Genomic DNA, 7,809 nt, shown 5'->3' on the forward strand with positions numbered 1-7,809 from the left:
GGTGGTGTTGGTGTTAAGAGTGATCGTAGAATCACTGTTGGAGGATCTGGAGTTTTGAGTAAAATCCAGTTAACCTCATTTTCATCAAGATCACAGTTTATGCTCACATTTGATCCCATATCAGTTAACAGACAAGACACTGTAGCTTGACTACAGATTATTACATCTAGAGGGCATAAATATAGAAAAACATTATAATCAAGATTACAGACAAAACCATTCTGAGAATAACATTACCAACATCTGACAGAGTAATGTGAACAAAATATAATAAACTCACAGAGTTGGAGTTGAAGAATCTTCATGCTGTTGCAGTGACCTAAACAGACATAAATATATTGAATCCTCTCCTTCTACAAGTCTACTAGAAGCTTGAAGCAAAGAAAAAACTTTTCTCACATTAGAGGAAGTCAAGTTAGCTCTCACCACACTGTGCACACTTTTTTTCCAACACATACCGACAAACATACCATCACATTATTTATAAAGTTATGTTTATTTTGTTATACCAGCTATACAAATGTGTGACCATGTACCACAAAACTTAATTAAAACTACTAATTAAAAACTAATTTACAGAATTACGGGAATTTACACAATACCTTCACAGAACATGCTTTTTTATTTAATATTCTAATGATTTTGGCATAAAAGAAAAATCAATAGTTTTGACCAATAAAAGTTATTTCTGGCTATTGGTAAGAATATACTCATGCAAGTTTGCATAACTTTAATGGTGTTGTTTTTATATTCGTATTGTAAAGCAGTTGTCCAACCTTACATTAAAAACTGAATATACAAATATAGCAAGTTTTTGACAGGGACATTTTGCTCATAAACCACACAGAAATAAGGATTGTGGTAGTGGATTGGAATAAGCAGTCTGTAAAGTATAAAAATAAATGACGTCTGTGGGAAGTCCCCATTAAGATAAAAGTACAAATGTGCCTCTGTGTAGGAATGGAAAGAATTTAGTCTATTACAGCCTCTAGATGGTAGCAACGATTAACTTCAATTTGGTACCAGTACAGTTATGAGTTTTAAAATGTGACCAGCAATACTTCAGCTACTTCAGCTTAAACATTGATATTAATAGTAATAATAATAATAATAATAATAATAATAATAATAATAATAATAATAATAATAATAATAACTATTATTATTATTATTATTAAAACTCAGCAATAACACACATCAAATGCATATCAAGAAATAAAGCAGAAAGTGTAAAACTTTGGAATTAATTTTCAGTTTCCCACAGAAAGAATAAGAAACATTTTTATGACAATATCTGCATTCATTTCAAGGTTTTATGGTGATAAAATGAAGCTGCAACCTGACTGTGCATTTAAAGAGACAATGCTCCTTGACCTGCTCCTCCGGTTTTTGTGTCACCAATGCCAGTATATTTCCATCTGTTTACAGCACTTGTTCAGTTCACCTGAATGAAAATGAAAGACAGAGAGACTATGCAGCAGCTCTTTCTGGAATAATAAATATCTTAAAAACACAAAATCTAAGTTCAGGTAATTATCAATTGTCAGCCTGTATGGTTTCTTCTTGTTTAGATTTATATTGTTATTAATACAAGTATTTATTTATTTATTTACTTATTTTTTACAAGAGAGTATGTGCTGTTTTCTGTTCTACTACTGCTGCTATTAATACAAATTTAAGATGCAAATGACCTCCCTGTGTACATGGGAGTGTATTTCCTTGTACCTTAAACCTTCTCTGCATTTCTTTCCATCTGCATTACAGATTATGCATATATTCTGGAGTACATGAGAATATTGTTTTCACTCATTCAGGATGCAGAATACCGTGATTTCCCAGAGGAGCTAAGAGGAATCCTCCATCTTATATCCATGTAAGTCACTGATTAAGTCACTTATTTTATTAATTCTTGCTATTTCAATTAAAATTGACAACAGTTCCTCCTTTTCCCTTTAAAAAAATTCACAAATACATTTTTACAATTCAAAGAGATCATTAGAAATATTTTTTCTTGTATTTTAACTTAGATGAAAAATTAACCAAAACCAAATTCTTCTGAGATAAAATTGTTGTGTTTTAAAACAACCAACTTCACCAACCAAATTTAATCTTTTATAGTCAAACAGGAACAGAATGGGATTCATTAAAATGTGCATTTTAAAAACTAAATCCTAATTTTAAAACATTATCTTTTGCATTAAAAAAAAAAACACACAATAAGGGGCATCCTAAGTATAAAAGAAAATGGGCTTACATTAAATTACTAATCAAAACTTGAAGCTTGACATTTTTAGCAAACAATCTGAAGAATTAATTTGACTATATGAGCACTGTGTTCAGTTTCAATTAATTAATTAATTGCTTCAGTAAAATTGTGCAAATTCCACAACTATTTACACAGTTTGCATTGTAAACTGATTGTATAATCACTCGGACATTACAGTTCAGTTTTACTCTCTTCATTTTTCCAATCTTTGCATGCATCTGCATATAAAATCACAAAAACCCACAACACAATACTCTAATATGAACTTACCCGAGATAACATCATCTAACCTTTTTTCTAAATTGCAACACAGAATATCCAAAACATTTAGAATATATATGTGGCCTCAGATGTACTAATAAACAATACAACTACATCACACACTGAACATGTCACAGTCACCAGCGATCCAGTATATACACACGGATCGCCAACGGACTACACATCTGTCATTTCATGGATTACAAGATCCTGTCATGCACCATACACACACACACACAGTTCCTAATCCTGACTGATTGCATACACACAACTAGAGGATTGTCAAAGACTGATTACAAGGACTAAGCAGCACAAACACACACACTGTTGCTGAGTTTTGTTTACTGTATTTGTTAAATGTTTCCTTTATTTTGCTGTGTTTTGACCCTTGCCTTGTTTATTTGTTTATTCCCGTCTGCTGCCTGCCGCATCTGCCTGTTGATTTGACTACAACTTTGGATTGCCTGCATACATCTGTTTGCCCCTGTGTTGACTATTGCTTACCTGACCTCTCTAATAAAGCTGCATTTGGATCCACACTTTCTTTTGTCAGCGTCACATTCCATGACAGAATATCTGTCATCATGGCAATTGAGACGGAGCACTTTTTTCACAACTTTGAATTCAATCTTTTCATCAGCAAACTTTGTTCTGACCTGTTTGTTGATCTTTGAAAGCAAAGCTTTGACTTTATATTTTTTATAATTTGATAATTTGACTTTATAGCATTTCTCACAATTGTCAGTCAGAATTCTGCCTTTATAACTGGCAATGGTTCATTAGTAGTCACTGAGATACTGTACCTCAGTGATCTGTTCTTGGTCCCCTTCTATTTTTTATTTACACCACATCACCGGGAACTATCATCCAATCACGTTTTCTGTTATCATTGTTATGCCGACGACACACTATGCTTCATTTCATCCTGATGTCCCGACGGTGATGTCTCGCACTGCGTGGAGGATATCCCAGCTTGGATGAAAAACCATCATCTACAGCTTAATCTGGCAAAAATTGAACTTCTCATCTTGCTTGCAACTCCACACACTCCACATGGTTTCTTTGCATTGGTTACCAGTTGAAGCTTGTTTCAAGATTAAATCATTGATGTTTTCGTACAGAACAGACAATGGCAATGCACCCTGTTCCCTTCACCTGCTCCTGAAGGTCTACATCCCTTTAGGAGCCTGCAGTCGAGAAGTGAGCACTGTCTTGTGGTGTCATCGCAATAAAGGCTATAATTTAATTTCCAAAACCTTTTTGTTCAATGTTCCTCGCTGAAGGAATGATCTTTCCATTCCCACACTTTATCCTTTCAATTGAAATGAATTCTGACTTTAAAAACTCGCATTGGCAACTTTTTTATTTTAGAAATTTGTCTCAATTCTGAGTTTATAACTTACAATTCTGAGACAAAAAAATTGCAATATCTCTTTTTTTATTCAGTGACAGAAACGGCTTCTAAGCAATTCAGCTGCAGTGTGTGTATGCTTGAAACTCATTGAAATAGCATGTTTTTGAATGCCATAAGTCAGTTTCCACAATTCCACATCTTCTGCAGAAAACTATTTTGATGGTCAGGACATTTGGTGCCATGCTCAAAACCAAAGTTAAAATATTTTTATCAGCCTTGGCTGATGGTCTTAATAGTGACCTAATAAAAATCTGCAATATTTAGTGATCTATGTATACAGTCACCCATGGCGTGAGTCACGCAGCACAGTGCTCATTCAGTAAAGGCACAGCTAAATAGATGTGTTTTCAGTCTTGATTTGAAATAACTGTTCATGATATGTCATACTTCTGCTGACACAAGGTAAAAATGTTTATAATGGAGACGTTATCGTAGGAGGAATAAAGTGACTTTAAACTATGAAATAATTGGATTGGATTGGTTACACCTACTGTAGCTAAAGCTAAACTTGAGCACACATAAAAAGAACTTTATAAGACATGTAAACATCTATCTGGGCATAAATTTTAATTGCAACCAATTCAATTACCACCTTTTTTATTGATATATTCAATTTAAATTATTTGATTACATTTATTTAAATTAATTACCAAAAGCCCTGCAGCAAATACATGAGTTTGCTCAGCAAGTTTTTTTTTTTTTGCTTTAAATCAGAAAATATTTACTTGCTACATACAACATTTACATTTAGTCATTTAGCAGACGCTTTTATCCAAAGCGACTTACAAATGAATATGAAATAACATTACAAAGATTTTACAGCAAAAGTATATTTTGCTATTATGGTTGCTTAATTTGCTAGATTTTTTTAAACCACAAGAAAATCAACACAAAATAATTCACCATGATTATTTATTTACATCCTCTAATTTTAATAAACTTCATCATTTGCAATAATATGAAGCTTGTATATAGCTTGAAATTTAAACTTCATTACACTGTAATCAAGCAAATAAAGATTCTCTGCTTTACGTTTTTGAGACTATCAGTACACATGAATATAAATGTAATAATTAAATGTTAAATGGCAGTGCACAACAATAATCAAACATCATTATTCTCACACATAAAAGCTTTTAACTCGCCTGAAATGCTTACACAGCTACAGGCCTTAAAACACATGCAATTATTAAACTTCCACTCCGTTGTTTGAACTTTATCCACAAAATTATCCACATGTTCTAAACCATTATCCCTACTTGACATTGCACATTCTGTGATGTGATTATAATGCACATCAATATATACAATGAAACAAAAAATATTGTACAGCCCTAATGTACAGAATCAAGGCACTAACACACAGGCAGCTCATTCCTCCTTTCCACTAGGTCTCATTTATTAATGTCTAGGCACAAAATGGCCAGTGAAATCTTTGTATGAACAATTTAAAAAACAAACCATGATTCAAAATCTTTGCATCAGTGCCATAGAGGCATCGGAAGGACAAAGTGGCAATATATTTTATCATCACTTGAGCATGATTAAGACAATTGTTGTTATTGAAATGTTCCAGAAAATTAAAATCATTAAGGCTATTTATGTAAGATCAGGACCAACATTTTATCCAAACAAAGTTAGTACCATGCATTTAGGCAAGGCAAGGCAAGTTTATTTATATAGCACATTTCATACACAGTAGCAATTCAAAGTGCTTTACATAAATGAGAATAAAAGAAACAAGTAAAATAAAAATAAAAACAAATAATAAAAATGCGTAAAAAACAAAACAAAACATAAAAACAGGTAAAATGTGATATAAAAGAATGAAGAAGAAGAGAAAAACATGATAGTGCAATCTGTCGGACGCAGCACAGTGCTCATTCAGTAAAGGCACAGCTAAATAGATGTGTTTTCAGTCTTGATTTGAATGTGCCTAATGTCGGAGCACATCTGATAATTTCTGGAAGCTAAGAACTTCTAGTTTATATGATCCTAAAGATCTGAGTGATCTGTTAGGTTTGTATTCAGTCAGCATATCTGTGATGTATTTAGGTCCTAGGCCATTTAGTGATTTATAGACTAGTAATAATACTTTAAAATCTATTCTGAATGTAACTGGCAGCCAGTGTAAAGACCTGAGGACAGGTGTGATGTGCTCTGATTTTCTGGTTCTGGTTAGAATTCTGGCTGCAGCATTCTGGATGAGCTGTAACTGTCTGACTGTCTTTTTAGGAATACCAGTGAGGAGTCCATTACAGTAATCCACCCTGCTGCTGATAAAAGCATGAACAAGTTTTTCTAAATCTTCACTAGAAACGAAACATCTGATTCTTGCTATGTTTTTGAGATGATAGTATGCTGATTTACTGACTGCTTTGACATGACTATTGAAACTCAGATCTGACTCCAGAGTCACACCAAGATTCTTGACCTTATTTTTTGTCGTTTGACCTTTAGTGCCAAGGTACGCATTTACCTTGAGAACCTCATCTCTGTTCCCAAACACAATCATTTCAGTTTTCTCTTTGTTTAACTGAAGAAAGTTTTGGCACATCTAATTGTTAATTTCATCAATGCATGGGCAGAGGGTGTCAATGGGGCTGTAGTCATTAGGCAGTAAGGCTAGGTAGATCTGAGTGTCATCAGCATAGCTGTGGTAGGAGATTTGGTTCTTTCTCATTATTTGGCTCAGGGGGAGCATGTAAAGGTTGAACAGGAGAGGTGCCAGAATCGAGCCTTGTGGGACTCCACACGTCATGGGTGTCCACCTCGACCTATGGTCACCTATATCAACATGGTAACCTCTACCTTCAAGGTAAGATCTAAACCATTTGAGGACCATGCTAGATAGCCCAACCCAGTTTTCCAGCCTATCCAGAAGTATGCTGTGATTGACAGTGTCAAATGCAGCACTGAGATCGAGCAGTACCAGCACTGTTATTTTACCTGAATCTGTATTTAGGCGTATATCATTGATTATCTTTATAAGAGCACTCTCTGTACTGTGATGTGCTCTGAACCCAGATTGAAAATTGTCTAAATACCCCTTTAAGTTTAAAAACTTGCCAATGAAAGGGAGATTTGAGATTGGCCTATAATTGCTCAATAGGGTGTTATCCAGGTTGCTCTTCTTCAAGAGGGGTTTAACAACTGCAGTTTTAAGTGAGTTTGAAAAAATCCCTGATAGAAGTGAAGCATTTACCACTTTTAGAAGATCCATTTCTAAACAGGAAAACACCGTTTTGCAGAATGATGTGGGGAGCGTGTAAAGACTGCAGGTTGATGTTTTCATAACTTGCACAATCTCTTCTAAGATTTTACCGTTAATTGCCATGAAATCAGACATGTCTGATTTCTTAAGTTGTGGTTGAGCTTGTTTGATATCGACACAACTTGACTGATTGGATGAGCTGATTGCCTTTCTGATATTATTGATCTTATCAGTGAAGAAATGAGCAAACTCATTACATTTGCTTTCAGAGAGGAGCTCACTTGGAATCCGACTGGGAGGGTTTGTGAGTCTCTCTATCGTTGCAAAGAGTGTACGAGCATTATTTAAGTTGCTGTTTATAAGGCTTGAAAAGAAAGTCTGTCTAGCAGTGTTTAGTTCCATATTAAAGGCATGAAGACTGTCTTTATAGATATTATAATGGACTACTAGTTTCGTCTTTCTCCACATACACTCAGCTTTTCTGCACTGTCTTTTCATCATTTGTACTCTTGGTGACCTTGTCCAAGATCCCTTTTGCCTGCCAGTCATCTTCTTGACTTTAACAGGAGCGATGTCATTTATGACATTCTCAATTTTAGAATTAAACAAATCAAGGAGAGAATCAACAGAATCTGCAGATATGCTTGGTGCTAG

At 34.3% G+C, this 7,809-nt stretch overlaps 1 long non-coding RNA gene across 1 annotated transcript in view; it reads left to right on the forward strand.

The window, feature by feature from the left end:
* Nucleotides 1–1,436: 1,436 nt before the first annotated feature.
* Nucleotides 1,437–7,809, forward strand: part of LOC137488949 (uncharacterized) — a 43,183-nt gene continuing 36,810 nt past the window's right edge. The window contains exons 1-2 of the long non-coding RNA XR_012398082.1: nt 1,437–1,529; nt 1,765–1,873. This is a non-coding gene — a long non-coding RNA (uncharacterized lncRNA). The remainder of the gene's footprint in view (nt 1,530–1,764; nt 1,874–7,809) is intronic.

This window comes from Danio rerio, chromosome 22 (genome assembly GCF_049306965.1).
Source record: "Danio rerio strain Tuebingen ecotype United States chromosome 22, GRCz12tu, whole genome shotgun sequence".
NCBI lineage: Eukaryota > Metazoa > Chordata > Actinopteri > Cypriniformes > Danionidae > Danio > Danio rerio.